Here is a 17,405-nt window from a genome sequence, read left to right on the forward strand (position 1 = left end):
ATGCATTGGTATGTACCAATATGTATTCTAATTTCATGGATGCGTTTCCTTTTCTGCCATTCAGAGCCTCTGGATGAGCTCAGAGCTAATGACAACAGAAAAATCAGTGGAATGGTCTTTATAGGTACATTTGAGACAAATATTGACAGAAATGGAAGTCACAATTACATAGGGAAAATGTACATTCATGTGTACGGTAATTAGAGGAATAGAGTGGTTTAGCATAAATTATAAAACTCAGTAATAAGAGAACAGAGAAGTGTACTGTGACCTTTTTTTGCAAGATGCTGTTCTTGCATTAAGTGACTTCTAAATATAGCAGCATTCTGTAGCCAGACTACTTAGATAAACTGGAGTGGTAATGCTATTTCATCCAAAAATAGAGAAACACTTCTCCCTCAAAATACCTGGAGCCTGTACCTGTGGTCTCACAAGGCAATCTGTTTACACAGTCATGGGAAGCAGCTGTCCTGTCCTCCATCCCTGTTTGGAAGGATCTGCTTATGGTGATAACGCTCCAATTTGCAAAATGTTATTAAGCCTTGGTCAGAGGCAGGAAATTTGGCCTAATTTCTTCCTTGTCCAAATGCAGTTAAACACAAACCTCTGAGGTGTGCTCTGATCATCAGGCTAGCATTTTGCTCTTGGATGAGGGCTGAAGGAAAGGGAATGGTCAAGCTCTGGTAGTACTTGAAGTTATGCTACTTGAAGGGAAAACAGAATTCCAAGCTCAGTGGGCAAGACAGAAAGCACAACACTAATCCTTTTATGTAAAAAGAAACAAAGAAGGAATTCAGCCTCACGTCATGATGACCAACTGTAGGTATGGGAAACACAGCTCTACAAATGAACAAGGGCAAAAAAAAAAAAAAGAGCTCTCACTTGTGAGCTGCTAATTACTGTCAATTAAAATCAAAACAAAAACCCCAACTCAAACCACAGATTTGTCCTCTAAAACTTTAAAAATCTGGAGTTTTTTCATACATCCAGGTGCAACCTGCATGTTTATTATTTTATTTAATTTGTTCTATCAAGTATTATATTATTAATTTAATTTACTTCACATTCATTTACTTTATCAACTCTGCAGTTCATACTGCAAGGTAGCACTCACACAGAAGCCCCAATTTCCAACTGTGCAAAGTTATGTGAACAATGACAGGTATTTCTAAAATGTAGCTTGTATTGTTGTCCACACAAATTGGATTCTTTAACCAATGTGCAACAAGCCAACAATTACACATTCAATAGAGATATTATTTATTTCAGAGTTGCACAAGCCTGGGTGCTCACTGGCATTCCACAAATGAAGCACAGCAACTACCAAGACTTTTTTACTATTCACACATTTCAGCAAACAAGGGGATTAGTGTTCATTGGCTGCAAGTTACATAGTTCTCTTATTAGTTAGTATTCTATCTTCTATTGGTTAACAGTTCTCTCACTTCTAATGTTAATTAGTCTACATGCTCAGTATTTCTCTTCTTTTGGGTCAGTGTGTTTCTTGGATTGGTGGCCAGAGATCTCCCCCAGCCAGAATTAACTTTCACCCACTTGGAGCTGACTACAGCACAATTGTTCACTTGGCTTTATTAGTTTCTTCCTTATCGTGGGGGCTCTGCTAAACATCCTCAAAGCCCCTAAACTCTGCATTCTTTGTGTCCTCTATGAGTGGTACATCCCTCTTCCCATGTTTGGTTAACCTCTCCCTAAGTCTGAGATCATTGAAGCACATCCAGCCCTAAACCTTAACAAAGCAATTCTACAACAGGTAATTTGTCTTTCTAACTCCTGGACATCACTTAGATCTTGCTAGGTGCTACCTGCTTCAAAAATTAAATCTCCTTTCTTGCTGTTTAGGCTTGACAGTATAACAAGATCAAACACATAAGAACACCCTCTTTTAAAGAAAATTTTCTATATCCCACATTTTGCAACAATCAGCTGTCAGATGTTTTGAAAAGGTACAGAAATTGCCGTTCCTATTTTTGGATTCCTCTTCCCTGAATTGTACAAAAGAGTGATTAAGCTACAGAGCAATTTCTACTTTTTTGCCCTTCCTTTGGGCTGCAATTATTGCCTTTCATTCTCAAGATGCTTCCACAATTGTTAATACCAAGGGAAAGAGAATTGCTGTTAAAAAGACTGTAAACAAGGAGACTTCTTGAAACCCTGTTTTATGGGCTTTCTGACATCTTTCTACAGACATCACACAAAGAGCTTTCATCCTGAGCCTCAAAAGCCACCTGAAGACTTCGACTGGACTGTCCTGTTAAACCAGTATCGCTGCTGCTCTTTACCAAAGAGCTTTCTCATGAGTTGACATTCAGTCACCTGAATTTTCAGCTCAAAGAGCTGCCATGTCCTCCCATACCCACAGGAACTCTCACACTAAGGCAGAACATCTCACTTAGATGAACTCCCAAGTGCAAATCAATAGAGAGGATACAGAAGGAAAGAGCAAGCATTAGCCACAAACTCTGCTGATCCCCAGCAAGGCAATCATTAACTGCCCATTCTAGTTGGAGGTCAGCAGTAAGTCAGAGAGGTTTGTTTTCTTTTTTCTGGATCATGAAGAGCAGTTGCAACACGCAATGTAGTATTTCTAATCCACTTGCAGGACATGGGGTAGGAAAGTATTTGAAAAGGAAGACTGTATCAGCTGGTCTTTGAAGCTGGCTATGAAATGAAATAACACTTGTATGCCTACCTGTAAAATGTCTGGAATTCAGTCTGGATTGAACTTCGCAGAATGTATGCATATGTGGGTCAGTTCACAAGGCAGGACACTGCAAATTGTTTGTTGTATCTGAGAAATGCATTACAGGTCAAAGAGAAAGAAATAGAATGTTCAGGGTGGCCGGGAAGTGCTGGCTGAGAAGGCATTAGTGCTGGCTGAGAGGGCTCAGGATGAAAGCTCTGTGTGTGATGTCTGTAGAAAGATGTCAGAAGGCCCATAAAACTGCAGCATCTCACAACACAAGGAAGTGTTTTCTAAAATAATCTGTTTTAGCTGGTCAGGAGGAAAGAAAGGGAACTGTTTGATTTTCAGTCTGCTGCTCTTGCAAGGATCTCATTCTGCTTGTTCACTTTTAACTGTGATCTACTTCAGATTAGAGAAAGGGTAAATATAATCAGCTATATATAGGACTCCTGCAGTTCAGAAACCTGCTATTGCCTGCAGTACAGCTAAAGGCATAGAAAATTTAGCTGAGATGTGAGATTTTATGATTGCATTAATTGAAGTGCCACTGAAGATACACCCTACATAAATGGGCTGGAATGGAACTACTCAGAGCTGATTGCAGGAGCAGCAGAGGGGAGGAGCACAGGTACAAATTACAGCAAACATAGCTCTACTGATGCATGGAGGGCTGTACTCTTGCCAGGCCAGCAGGTGATTATTCCCCTTCCCATTTTGTACAGAGGGAAAAACAGACCATAGGTACCCACAATAACATATCTCCAGCTGGGCTTCTTTAAATTCAAACTATGTCTGATAGCACAATTAGAACTTCTGATTTTTCATAGGCAAGAATAATTTTTAAGTGTTCTTGCACTGAACAATGCTTTTACAAAAAATACGTATTTTTTAAGGACATCAAAGAAGTGTATGAAAGGGTGCCAAAAGGAAGCATTTAATTTAAGAACTCTACTTGTTCTTCACTTTCTAAGATCAATTATATCAAAAACTTCTAGGATCCTGCAAGAAGAAACAGATTTTTTTTTAATACTAGATCAAGTTTTCTTTCTTAATAATTCCTTTCCTTAAGAGCGTTTTTCCCTCTTCTCACATGTGCAGCCTTTAATTACTCCGTTAGACAAAAGCAGTATTAGCTAGACTCTGTCACAATTACCCACATTTGGTAGCTAATTGCTCCTTGAATAGTCTTAAGGCTACCAGGAATTTTAGTACAATTGGCAGCCCGGGGCCCCCAGGAGCTGTTCCAGCAGCCAAGAATAGCTGGAACAAGGGGGCGGGCCAGCCGTGACCCTTTCTCCTCAGCCACAACCTAACATATCTACTATGCCAAAGGCAAGAGTAACACAGAAATGAAAATATTCCCAAGTGGCTAAATGTGCTCTCTTTATAGCCTTTTTAAACTAATGGAGTGGCATAAAGGGACTACAGGGAAATAGAAAATAGAACCTTTTAAATGCTAAAGCATTGGCAGGACTACTAATGATTTTTCAATTTTGCAATGTTCCATTAAAACAACAGTACTAAACACTTATATGGGATCAAATTCTGACATGAGACTTTTATTCTAATGCAGTTTTATTCACTGATGCCTCATATTGCAACAATTTACATCACTGCAATATGGGTGTCAAGACAATAAAAAATGCTGACTTGATTTAGTAACATTTCATATGCATTTTACACAGGTAGAAATTACTTCACATGGGACATAGCAATGTCTGATTTCAGTAAAAATATTCCTGCTGTACACTTGTGTGACATCAGTGGAAGACTAAAATTAACATAAAAATTTAAATGAGGACCTCAGTTTTAAATACACTGCTAATGCAGATTCTATTCCACAACTGCAAAGAGCATTGGTCTGCAAATTCAGCAGTGCTGTGCTAAAGAGCCAGGAATTCCTGTCAAAAAACTTCACAAATTTATGAGGCATCCCTTTCCACTACATTCTTTAAATTTAACCTTTAGCTTGCCACTGTTGATGAGCAAATTGTTATGAGTATATGGATGTGGCAGCATTGCAGAGGCTGACTGCAAGATGGACACAACAGCAATAGCTCAGCTGTCAGCAGCAGCATCACAAGGCTGTAAGTTTGGAGAGACATTGCCTTTGTCAGCAGGATTGACTTAAGGTACTTCCAATAAATTTTTTCTTCCTTGCTGCCTGTCCTGCTCTCTCAAGGGCTATGTAACTTATCAACACAACTATCTGTAAGGCTGCCCTGTGGATCAGGCCCGGGGAATTTAACAGGTATTAGAGAAAAATACATTTAAAAAAGCATTGTTAGTCAGTTCAACCTGAATCAGCCTCATAATTCAGTCTCCAAACAAACACATACAGCTGTGTTGGCACAGCTGAAAGGGTTTCAGAAACAAGCAGCTGGCAGTTGAGATGGGTCCTGGCAATGGCTGGAAACAGGCTGCTGCTGGCAAAAGTGTGCATGGAACAATACATTCACTGCTGTCCATCTTGGCATTGCTTACCTGCATGTGCACTGGCCAGTTACAGGGCTATAGTCCACAGCTTTAAGTACTGCAATAAGTTGAGGCAGCAGTGATCCTTTACCAGTGTTTGTGAGGGAATTTGCCTGCTTTTCTGGGAGCAGAGCAGGGATTGGAGAAACGGCAGTGCTCTTAGCATCTGACTGCAAATCATTGGCCTAAAGGATAACAAAAGTAAGACAAATCAAAATTGGGGTCCACCAAAGTGCAAACCTTAACCCTCCGGACTACCCTTAGCAAGAGATGATCCTCAGCTCAGCTGTTCAGTGAGAGTTATACTAAAACCTCGTCCAAAGCACTGCACAAAATCCTCTCTGGTTTTAAAATCCAGAAGGATTCCCAAGAAAACTCTGTGGTATCCTGACTCAAGATTTCCTGCCAATTGTGCTCCATGAACATCAGATGCTAAGACCTGAAGAACAGACAAGTGCAGCAGATTCTGAAGGGATAAAATTATTCCTAAAACAGTCTTGGTCATAGATTTGATAGTAGGACAGACAGAACAGTTACTGTGGGGAAAAAAAACACAAACAACAACAACCACCAAAAAAGAGATAGTCCAACAGTGGAGCAGGGTGTCCAAAGGTGTCTCTTGACTCTCCAGCCTTCCGAACTCTGCAGGATAAAGCCCCAATTAATCTGATATCAAATGGCCCTGCTTTGGTCTGAGACTGACCAAGAGACCTCCACAATCCCTTCAAATTAAGTTTTTCTGCAAGTCTGTCACCAAGGAGTGCTATGTGCATGACTGATGAGGCTCTAAGTATTTCCACAAAGTAATAGTTCAGGGACAACTCCAACAATTGTTCAAAAAAAGCAAAGCCTCAGTCTATTGTTTTTATCACTTATCCATTTCCTCAAGCTCTTAAGGCCACCAAAAAAAAAAAACCCACCAACTTGTATTTTAACTTATTTCCCCACTAAACTATGATAGGTAAGCACTTGATAACACAGGTGGTTTAAAGAAGCTCAGTATTTAGAAGCAGCACCAGAAAGGTGAAGAGTTCTGTTTAATTTCAGTTTTGATAGTAGCAAAGGTTTTTATCATCTTTCCCACTCCTGGAGATCATATGTCTTTTCCCACCTCTCATTTCAAATGCTTTCAAAATTAAGGAAACACCCATAGCTCTGACACTACTAGTAGTTGCATCAGAGCAGTAAGGGAAACAGCAGCTTGTTTGTAGCCCAGGAAATGCTCTCACTCTTTCTTAGTACCTCTTAGAAGAGTAGAGAGCTTATAGGAAACCTTGACACTAGTGAAGCTTAAATGCAATTCAGGAAACATTGAGAAGGATAAGGATATGTAAAAGGCCTTAACTTATCTTTCCAAAACAAAACAATGTTGCAGTTGAGATGGCCACCGTACACAGAGTATCATCCTACAGTTTCAGACAGCTTTAAGCACTTGCCCATACAGAGTAACCCCATACCTCATCAGAGGTCTTCAGGCATCTGCCCACCCAGAGCAACATCCAGTCACTCCAGAAGGCTGCAAGCATCTGCCCTTCTTGTCCTTCAGCCCAGCCTTTTATGCCCTGATGTTGATGCACTGCACCTGTGTGCCCTCTGTTCCCTTTGGAGGTTGGTCAGTGCACCTGGGCACTCCATGGCTCATTGCTGTCAATGCTGCTCACCTGCTTCTCACAGCTGCGCCCACTGGAGATGAGGCTCTGCTGCAGACCCACTCCCAATTAACATAAACTGTGTGCCTACAAAAAAAGAAGTAAAATAAATACTTCTTTATAAGAACAATATTATTATTTTCTGTAAGGCTGGAAGACTTCAAGAGACCTACCCAGGAAATCAGAACATGGTTTTGCTCTGCATTAGAGCCTTTCCAAGCACTTTTTGTTTGGGGGAATTCCTTTTCTATCATCTGTGGGCAAAGCCTAAGTTAGGTGTGTCATTATCACTACTGTGTAAAGAGATCTAAGCACACTGGGAGTTAACAGAATAGCAATTATAATAATTGTGTACAATTATAAATTGTGTAAAATGTTTCTGTGCATTTTGCCTCACTAGTGCAATGTGAGAGCTATGTGGTTTTTCTATCTAAAAAAGGCTAATTAGACCTATACAAAACCTGTACACATGATATGTTAAGAGCATACCAAAAATCCCTTGGTATACTCCTCAATCACATCCCACTACTCTCTCCCATATTGTCCATGTCCAAAATGGAAGAGTAAACTGTCACTGTATTTTTAAAATATACTGTATATTTTGAATTCTGGTAAAGGCCCAGCATGTGTGAGTTTTGCTTTTGGATATCTTCACATCTTTTGCTCTAATGCAATGTTGCACCAGGGCCTGTGACCAAGCTCAATTCCCAAGTGGCCTCAAAAAGTTTGAATTCTAGTCCTCCCTGTACTTTTGCCTTTTATATGCAAAGAGCAAGAACACTTAGGAGTTCAGCATTTATGGGATGGGCACCAAAGAGGCAGAGGAAAACTGTGACTCCTAGAGTGTGATGTTACACAAATTTGCCATTATTTTACAAGAAAATGCACCAGGAGAAATCACATGCATGGAGAGGTTTTTTTCACTATTCTGATTCCCACCTGGTTTACCCCAAATTAACAGGCCCTATCATTCAAGGAGATTGGATCTCTTGGAGTATCTGGGCCAGCCATACTCAACAATCTTCAGCAGTTCCTTGAGGATTTGTGGTCAGTCCTGAGACTCAGAGCAACCACAGCAGCCTGTCTAAGAGAGTGCCCCTATAAGGCCTGCTGCTCAGCAGCTGGATCCATTTCATCCCAAGTGCACTGGAATCACAAACAGCACAGCAGGTGTTTCTCTTGCAGGTAGAAGTCAAATATAGAAATCACTTTTTGGGTTAAGTATCCTCATATGCAGCAAACTGCTATGTATCATCAGCGCTTAACTTGGTACATTTCATCAACTACCGCCTGGAAGTGTTTTCTGTTGCTGAGCTTTCTGCAAAATTTAACCCTAAAGGATGTTTAAAATTCTTGTATATCTTTAGTACTTGCATATAATGTAAAGTGATTGTAGCTAAAATGGCACTGCTGGTGCAGATTACATCGGAATGGTCTGGAGTCCAAGCCTGTGTCTGTCTGGAGTGAGAGATGGGAGTGCTTTGTAGGAGATGAATTGTGGTGTGCTGCCAGGTTATTCCTGCATAGGAAACTGGGTTAAAAATACCAATCTCTCAGTACAATCTTGTCCCATTTGGAGAACAAACAAAAGCTCTTAAGAGGTAATAGTGGTAGAAATAGTAGTAATGGAAGAATGCTAAAGATGCTTCAGTTGTGCCAAGACTGATTTTGGAAAGTTCACCAAAATGTACACAGGGAGGTAAAATGGCTCTTCAACTTCTAAAAAGCAACTTCTGCATTCTCCCCCAGTGCTTAGTAGAATAGCAGCTCTACAAACTCAGACCTGCACAATAGGAAATCTTGTTTAACTGGGATGTGCAATGTTTACATTAGATGGATAAGTCATTTATTGGTTACTGATTCCAATTTCTAGGGGTCTTGTACCTGTAAAAGTTTTATTAGCATCACTTTCTCAGTTAAGAGGACATTTTTATTAACACTGTTATACTAGCACCACTGTATAGATGTAGTCATATCAGAACAAATCTGACATAAAGCCTCCAGTGCATGCTGGACTTTTCAAGTGTTCTTGTATCCATCTGAGTGAATCTACTCCAGGATATCTTTTCCTACTGGGAAGGAGGTACAGGTATGCTCTTACCTCAAGTCTGGCAGGGATAATAATCCTTGCACTTTATTCCTCACTGCCATCAAACCCTTTTTGCCGTGTCTGCTCTAAGTTCCCAGATCCATTTGTTTTCATAGACTGTGTAGTTTGAAGGAAAAAAAAAATCAGTGGCAGTGCCAGCTGCCCCAAGCACCTAAAAACCTGCTGTTCCAGCCCATTAAAGGCTGCAGTACAGGGTGCAGGCAGAAAAAGATAGCCAGGGTGGTCTGAACAATGCTGAGCAGTGCTGTCATTGAATGTTGCACTGTGTCAGTCACAAGACTGACAGTGATGCAGTGACAAAAATAAGTTCTAATGAAATTTAAATGAAAATTAACAACATCCCAACAAAAGTCTTACAGGACCTCAGCCAATTTTATATCCAAATTGGTAAAACCTGCATTAGCTTACTGATGGATTCAGCCCTCCAGCTTAGGCGATCTCAAAAATCATTGGGTTCAAACTATAATGTTCTTGTTTGCTATTTTTATTTCCCACAACTATTGTCATGACAATTCAGCTTCAGAATGAAATGCCAAGGATTCATAACAGGACATGGAACCTATGCATTTAAAAGATGAAACATGGTGGGACACATATAAGCAAATCCTTTTTCTTTCACAACATTAGCCCAAACCTAACCAAATAATTTCAAGAATTATGTTTCTAACTATCATTGTGACTCATTTTTTTCCCACCTCATTATTTACATTTACACATGAGTGCACTCAAAATTTCTATACAAATCATATTCTGGAACATTTCTGTACTTGCCTAAGGTGTAAAATACAATGTGAATTTGTGACTTTCCCCTTCTTTCCCTCTGAGGAAAGAAATTGTCAGTCTATTTACAGCTAATCAGCTATAGACGCTTTGACTTGAAACAGATTTTTCTAAGGTCTATGTAGGGTTTATAGGATATTAGGGTGGTAGGCTATCATTCTTTGTAATTGTAAATAGCTTGAAGAAATAATTTTGTCCCAGGAGAGGTCCTATCAGATGAGATACTGTCTGTTTGGACCACTCTAACTTTGTGCTGGATCAGGCATAATTTATCCAGCTCAACTGACAGAAAGCTGGCATAAACCCTGAATAAACAATGTAACATATGCTCTGGCTCATTTGGTAAAAATGCAGTCGTGTGCTCACACCAATACAGATCAAATTTCAACTGCCAGGAAATCCCACATTCACAAATTTTATATGACTTACTGCAGAATCACAGCCTTACATTGCTTTGTTTTCTTCTACATATTAATTGAGTTTTTATTACTTTACAATGGTCACAAATAAAGAATACAGATATTTGAAATCTCCCTGACAAATACTTTGTGGAATGAGTCTACTATAGCATAACGGTTCTTCAAGTAGGGAAAAACATGATCTCCAGAGAGTACTAATGTCCCTTTCGTAACACTGGTGTACATGATTTTGTACCTTTATGGTCTGTACAGAAATTAACTCACACACAGCAAAGCAGGCTATAACCTTCCTCTGCAATAAAGACGTTGGACTGGCAGTGTATCTGCTCCACTGAAGACCAACTCATGTGCTCTTTTGGGCTACTTTTCACAATTTTGCAGCCATGAACAGCACTGGAATAGAGGAAACAGGTTACTCTGACTTCCTACAGCTCAACGTCCTGCACAGGCTTTATGCGGTGTCCAAGCTCTCCTATGTACCTCTGCATACTTGAATCCCTTTTCAGCACAAATTACTACAAGTACATGGTTACTGTTATCATTGGAGGAAAAGTTTAGGATTTGAGATTACTTCTTCAAGCCTGCATCAAACATAGATTTTAACAGCAAAGTTCCCAAATCCTTACCTGTGTTAAAGACAACTCTCTGACTCTCTCCAGGCTGTTTCTGTCTAATGCCTGTCCAGCTTCCAATTCTAACAATCTGATTGTTAAATTATAATATTGCATTACCTCTATGGAACATGGATTTCTCACTCAGTTTCAGCCTAGTCCTGGTCATTACTCAAAATCAAAAGGAAGACATAGGGGTACAGAGATAACAGATGGATATATACACACTAAGCCTGCTTTTCCAGTGTCTTGTATTTTCATCAGTCACACACAGGCCTGCTAGGTGAGTGCAGAACACAGGACAAGGGCTCCTATTTTAATTTCTTAGTATTATTTACTTACTTGCAAAAAGGTTTTAATAATGATTTGCAAGGTATCTAGTGTACCTCACTTGTGAATTAGAAACTCTGAATCTAGCCTCGGATATTCTCAGACTTAAGAGTACAGTCAAGAAAACATAACAAAACACAAAAATTATGTTCTTCTTCTTCTTTCCAGTTCTCCTTCAAATCTTTAAATACTTAATGTATTTATTATATGCACATAATTACACTCCTCTCATCACAGGATCTAGATTGGTCCCAAAAGGATATGGTTGTCTCTTCTCAAATAAGGCTTGTCTACATTAATTACCATAGGAAGTACTCCCCCATAAAAAAAGCTGGGCTTCATTTTTCCTTCCAGAAGTCTTAACACCAAAAGAAATATAAGCCCAGTTCTGAATGTCTTGAGGAATTTGGTGACATCTATGTCAACACCACTATTTTGCAGTGTCAAGCACTGAAAGGACAAACCGGAGCCTTGTTCAGAACCAGCGGCATTGCTGGCAGTGAATTAGCAGTTGTTAACATATTGGGTCAACCCCATCTACCTTCTCCTGACATTATTTTAGATGCAAGTCCCAGACAATGAGACCTGCAGAGAAAAATCAGCTATTGTTCTCAGCCACTGCTGAAACAGAACACGGGTTTGGCAGGTGGGACAACACATCCTTTTATGCTATCGACAGTTTACACTCGTTTGTATACTACTTCACTTTGCACCTTCACTTGAGAAACTGAAAGTGAGGACTCTGACAAGGTTTGGATCTCATCAACTTTTTGCTAGGAGTTGGTTTGAGCTGACTCACACTTTTGGGAAGCATCCATGCTTTTGAAAAGAAATCAGGAAGACTAAAATTAGAATGACTATGTGTATTCAGATGAGGCCATTTTAGGGAGCAGTTTATGGCTGATAGATAGGGTGGTTTGATGCTAGAAAAATGGTTTGGAACCACCACGCCTGTATGTTATGAGGCTTTTAGAAGCCTGTGGTGCTTATTCTTTAACAGGCTTTAGGTTAGCTGGCCATAAATTTCAGCTTTATCGTGCCAGAATCATTGTAAGGTTTCCATAGGATTGATTGCTTTTTTAGATGACATGTCAAATTAAACACAAATCTTGGCATGTGCCTTCCTGTGAGCACAGGATGCTATAGACAATCTTACAGGTTAGTTGCTTTAGTCATCTTCAAAAATTCTGAAAATGGCGTGATGGCATGATTTCTTTATGATTAAATAAACAAAAATGTCTAAACAAACAACTTCATTAATATTAAAAACATTTAAAATGAAATGTTTAAGAGCAAGGCCATCAAACCTCCTGTCAGCTGACAAAACCCTGGTTTTAACTACCTAGTGGAGTTTGGCAGACCAAAGCTAAAGTGAAATCTGTGAAAATAAACTCTATAAATGCACTGTCATAACTTTTATGTGCTACACAGGTTATTGCTCGGGGACCTGGTAATTAGTCTTTATAGAATTTGTATCTGCACATAAAATTTAGATGCTGGAAACTCTTTGTTGCCTTTCTGGAAAGTGCCTTCTTCCCTCATTTTTCCTCATGCCATTGTCAGAGTTTCTTATCCTTTGTTCCTGTAGTACCTGCTGCAAGTCTGGAATTTGGTGTTCCTCTTGGGCATCTCCACAGCAATGTCACTGGGAATGAGATACAGTTCCTTGCAACCTGTAGCAGTGGCTTTGCTCAGCCTCTTAACTGGCCCTTCCATTTTCTGAGTACCTGCAAAACTGGAGAAAGAGGATTTGTTGATCTGAGATTTCAAAGGAAAATGTTGTCAGGCTTCTCCCTGATAAAGGCCCCAGTTTACAAATTGTAACACAAAGGCTGTGCTAAGAAATGAAAAGGTGTTGTGTTCCAGTACAGGAATGTCCTCGGCCAGTGAAAAGGTTTTGTAGACTCTGGTGACAGGACCATGTACCAGTGAATGTGAGTCTTAATAACAGAAATTACCCAGAAAAATTCACCTTATTAATCAAACCAATCAAAATTCTCTGCAGTAATTTCGCATGTGGTATTTATTTGAAAGTGGCAAAGGCTACTGATGAGTTGCTGATGTGAATGATCCTACCTGATACACAATACCTGACTCTATTCCTCAACTCCCTCACCTTTCTTCAACAAAAACAGAAAAATACAAAGGGCAAACCCTGAATCAAACACCGACTTTGCCACAGAGGACTTCAGCAATTTACTCCTTGCCAGGACTGCTTGCCAAAGAACAGGAGTGCACGTGTGCAGTTTTCACACACACCCCTCCCAAAAGGAGAAGAAGAAAAATAAAAAAAGACAAAGACAGACTGACTTTTGGTGACTTTGAACCCGGACATGCTTTGTCCAATTAAGAGGTCTAATTATCATGACAACTCTATCTCAATCTATTTGCCATTATGTGTGAATGATGCAGTTCTAGATTATGACACCACACAAAAGCAAAGGCACCTAACTGTATGAATGGTGCCTATTTAAAATATATAGGTCACTACTATGACACATTTAGACTTGGCTGTGTATTTACCATTCTCCTGCCTCGATAATGAGGAGGACTTTGAGATGGAAGAGAGGCCATAAACTTCTGTGTAAGATCAAACGGCTTTTGCCCTTTACAGAAGCCAATCTCTCCAGGAAAAACCAACACTGTAACAGATAGGGCTAAAAAAATGGATGTTGGCTTGAGACACGGGTTCCTTCACTTTGACCCTATGAAACAGTATGCACATGTAAACACAACAGCATTTTACAAGGATAACCCCAAGAGAGAGTTAAAATGAAAAGCACAATTTGCAAAGACTAAGAAATAACAGTTGATTTTTAACCAGTGAAAAACTGAGCCCCAGACCAATAAATCTGAAGAACATTAACACTCTCCTAGCCCAAACTGCATAGTGGGCCAATATGAATTTTGTTCATACTGCATTTTCAAATTTTTTAATGAAATTCCTGAACAATTCAGCAGTCCTTCATTATAAGACATGAAAATAAATGATTTTTCATAGGTCTACATGTAGAACTTGAAATAAATATGAAATAAATATGTGCAAAGGAATCCAGGTAGTATTTTAAAATAAGACATCAAGCATTGCATTGACCTCATCGGTGTTTCCAAGCTGTATCAGCTTAAAACAAAATTGTCAGTGCATCCCATACATTAAGCCAGGTTTAAAAATACCCCAGATCAATGGAGCTGATTGATTGTCCTGTGACTCCAAATTTACTCAGAAATCCCTACATTCCTTCACACAGAGTCCACCTCCTAATCCATCCTGAGAGTAACCTGTCCTTGCACGGTAAGAGATGTCTCTTCAGCTTCAAAAGTAATGGAAAATAGGCCTCAGCCATGAGAGTGGCTGGCATCAGAGTTCAATTTCTGTCCTTAAAGATGGGCTCTCCTTGTGCTCTTCCCTGACTTGTCTTCTTTCCAGAGGCTGTAATAAGCAGTGTTTGAAAAGCAAAAGTGAACAGCATCACTCTGAGTCAAGGCATTCACCTCCTAATGGGTAAGCTAACCAGAAGATGAGGAAGCAGAGCAAGGTGAGACCACGTGTGAATACAGTGATGATTTATTCACTTTCTAGGTGTACTTTGAATTTTCTCAGGAAAAAAAAAATACTATAAAATCAAGCAATTACTCAAGAACAACCAAAGCTATAACATTTATAATTAGAAACTTCTTTCATATATTTTTTTTCAGGGCTTACTAAGCACTTTATGGGAAACTGTCATATGTAAATATTTTTACTATTTTGTTTGCTCTTCAGATCAAATCCATGTGAATGAACTAGCTGTGCGTGGATTTCAGATTTTGAAATATTGAGGGTCTTTTCCCCACAGATAACCCACAGTGACCAACTTACACTCCTTTAGTCATATTGCTGCAATTACACCCCTAACACCTACAATTATATACATTAGCTATACCTGGGCTTCCCAATCATGGATCAGGATCTATGACAGCTGTCTGACAATTAGATCAAAATAAAATTTGTTCACACCTAAATAACCACTGAGAAGCACAGGTCAAGAATAGTAGAAGCAGCACAGCAATGCTGAGAGATTTTTGGAGACCATTTATCAGTTGTGTAACTCTTACACTGTACAGGGAGAGACTTCTTGTCTCGGCAAACCAGTCAGGCAAGGAACAAATGCTGGGAAAAGTCATAGTGGAGAAACTGTGTTTTCTGCCATTTCTTTGGCAGGTCAAGCTAACAGCACTGTAACAACATTTGAGAGGTTTGAAAATGGTCTAATCCAGATTTATTTAGTGTTTGTCTATTTTCTAGCATTTAATTTCTTTCAAGTACAACTATTCTAAATGTGGTCTTTTGAATTATTTCATGTCCTTAGGGCGGCTTCCTGAAACTCCTTATGGTTTTCAGCTCTTATCTGGGGATCAAAAATAGCCACCACGTCTCACAGAACTAAGCCAAGGTGTCCCAGCCAAGCCCAGGTAGCAATATAATCTCTTAAGAAGGCATCCAGAACAGGAGAAAGGAAGATTAAAAGGAACGGTTGGAGTTGCCATGCCAATTTTTTAAAGTATTCCTGCCAGGATTTACCACACCACCACATTCATGCAGTGGGAAACCACAGGTTTTCAAAGAAACATGTAGAATGATTGAGCCACTCTGGATGACTTTAGAGGCAAGATCTTTCTAGGAAGATGGGTAAAAGTACTTCACCTCTCTTACCACTTGTTTTTGTTTTCTGAACCTATCTCTGAAATACAAAGTAAAGAGAACACTTTAAGATGATGTGGAAAAATCTGTATTAAACATATGAGGGAAAGAAATTCAGTGATAAGACTGCAACTGTCTTTTTCTGATCTTCACCATAGCTGTGCCCAGACAATTTAAACATGTTATAATTCTGTAACAAAAACTGTTGTTAACCACAATCAAGCTGTGACATGTTCAGATAAAAGGACTTTCTTAATAGTGTTTACTTAGACATGTAATATATAGAGCTAGCCAGGTTAAGGAGAATAGTGATAAGTATTTTAATTGCAGGTCTTTAACTAGCAAGAACTTTATCCTGTTTCCTCACAGAGGTAGTCATTACCGAACTGGCTCAGAGTGCAGAAGATTAAACACCTAACCATTACACAGAGTGTTGATAACTCGGGGCTTCATGAAAATGCCAAGTATCCTCAATGTTATTTCCCACTGGGTTTAGTCCCTCATGCTGTCTTTCCCAGCTTTGTGAAAACATTTGAGTTTTCCAAGCGAGTTACATGATTGTGAATTACTCTCAAAGCTGGTATTAGGCAGGGATGCCTCAGCACCCCAGCGTTACGTGGAGTAACAGCGTTTCTCAAGTCCGAAGTACTCCCTGCGCCACATTCCAGCCGCAGGGAGAGTCGCTGAGCCAGGCTTACATTGCCTGAGCCCTGTTACACATCCATAGAGTGGCTCTTCTGTATTACCCGATGAGATAGTCCGCGCTGCTTGGGAACACGCTCACAAAGTGAGAGGTGCAGAAGGGCTTCATTCTGCTTCCAGGTCTTTGATTTCCCTGCAGGTGTCCTCCTCCTGAGACGAGCTACACGCACCATGTCTCCCCTTGGAAATAACAAAACCTTTAAGAATTCTTTCTCCTCACGTAACTGCACAACCTCACTCCCGTGGAGCACGGGTAGTAAGTACGTAACGAGGTATACGAGAGCCATCTATGTGCTGCCAGTGATACATTTCACAGCACGGGAGGTGATCCTACTGCATCAGCCCTATGTCAGCAAGCACCCCGTTTTCTGATAGCCAGAAATGGAAGAGTGCATTCACCCTAAGCAGCGAAGTGCACCAAGCAGCCCCGTGAACCGCCTCCACCCCACAGACCGGCCCAGTGACACCCGAGCGGGCAGCGCCGCCGCCTCAGAGCCCTGCGCAGGCAGATGTCGCTCACTCAGCAGCTGCCGAGCGGGCCCCGCACGACGCGGCCGCACCGCGGTGGCCGAACACCGCCGGCCATCGACCCTGCGCCCGGTGGGGGGGACAGGCGCCTCCTGCGATCACTCCTCCCCAGCACCCCGCGGCTCTAAGGCGGCGCCCCCGGACCCTCCCGCGGCTCGCGGCGCTTCCCGCCCTCTGCCGTGAGGCGGCGGCGCGAGCGACCCCCCGCGCGCCGCCCCCGCCCCCCCGCCAACGCCACCTGGGCGCGCGGCAGCGGGGGCGGGGGGCGGCGATGGGGGGGGTGTGAGGCGAATGGGGGGCGGGGGCGCTGCGCGCGCACGCGCGCTGGGGGCCGCGGCGCCTCTCGCGCGAGCGGCGCGCGCGCGCCGTTGCGTTCGGCGCGGGGCGTGCCCGCGTCCCGATTCGTCGGCGGGGCT

At 41.1% G+C, this 17,405-nt stretch overlaps 1 protein-coding gene and 1 long non-coding RNA gene across 2 annotated transcripts in view; both read left to right on the top strand.

Annotated features, from left to right (window-relative positions):
• Nucleotides 1–17,405, top strand: part of MFSD8 (major facilitator superfamily domain containing 8) — a 336,831-nt gene that overhangs the window by 245,236 nt on the left and 74,190 nt on the right. The gene's annotated exons all lie outside the window — the stretch shown is intronic.
• LOC137472603 (uncharacterized) lies at nucleotides 13,575–15,557 on the top strand. The gene is made up of 3 exons (XR_010998296.1): nucleotides 13,575–13,662; nucleotides 14,329–14,614; nucleotides 15,428–15,557. It is a non-coding gene; the product is annotated as an uncharacterized lncRNA (long non-coding RNA).

This window comes from Anomalospiza imberbis, chromosome 4 (genome assembly GCF_031753505.1).
Source record: "Anomalospiza imberbis isolate Cuckoo-Finch-1a 21T00152 chromosome 4, ASM3175350v1, whole genome shotgun sequence".
Lineage (NCBI taxonomy): Eukaryota > Metazoa > Chordata > Aves > Passeriformes > Viduidae > Anomalospiza > Anomalospiza imberbis.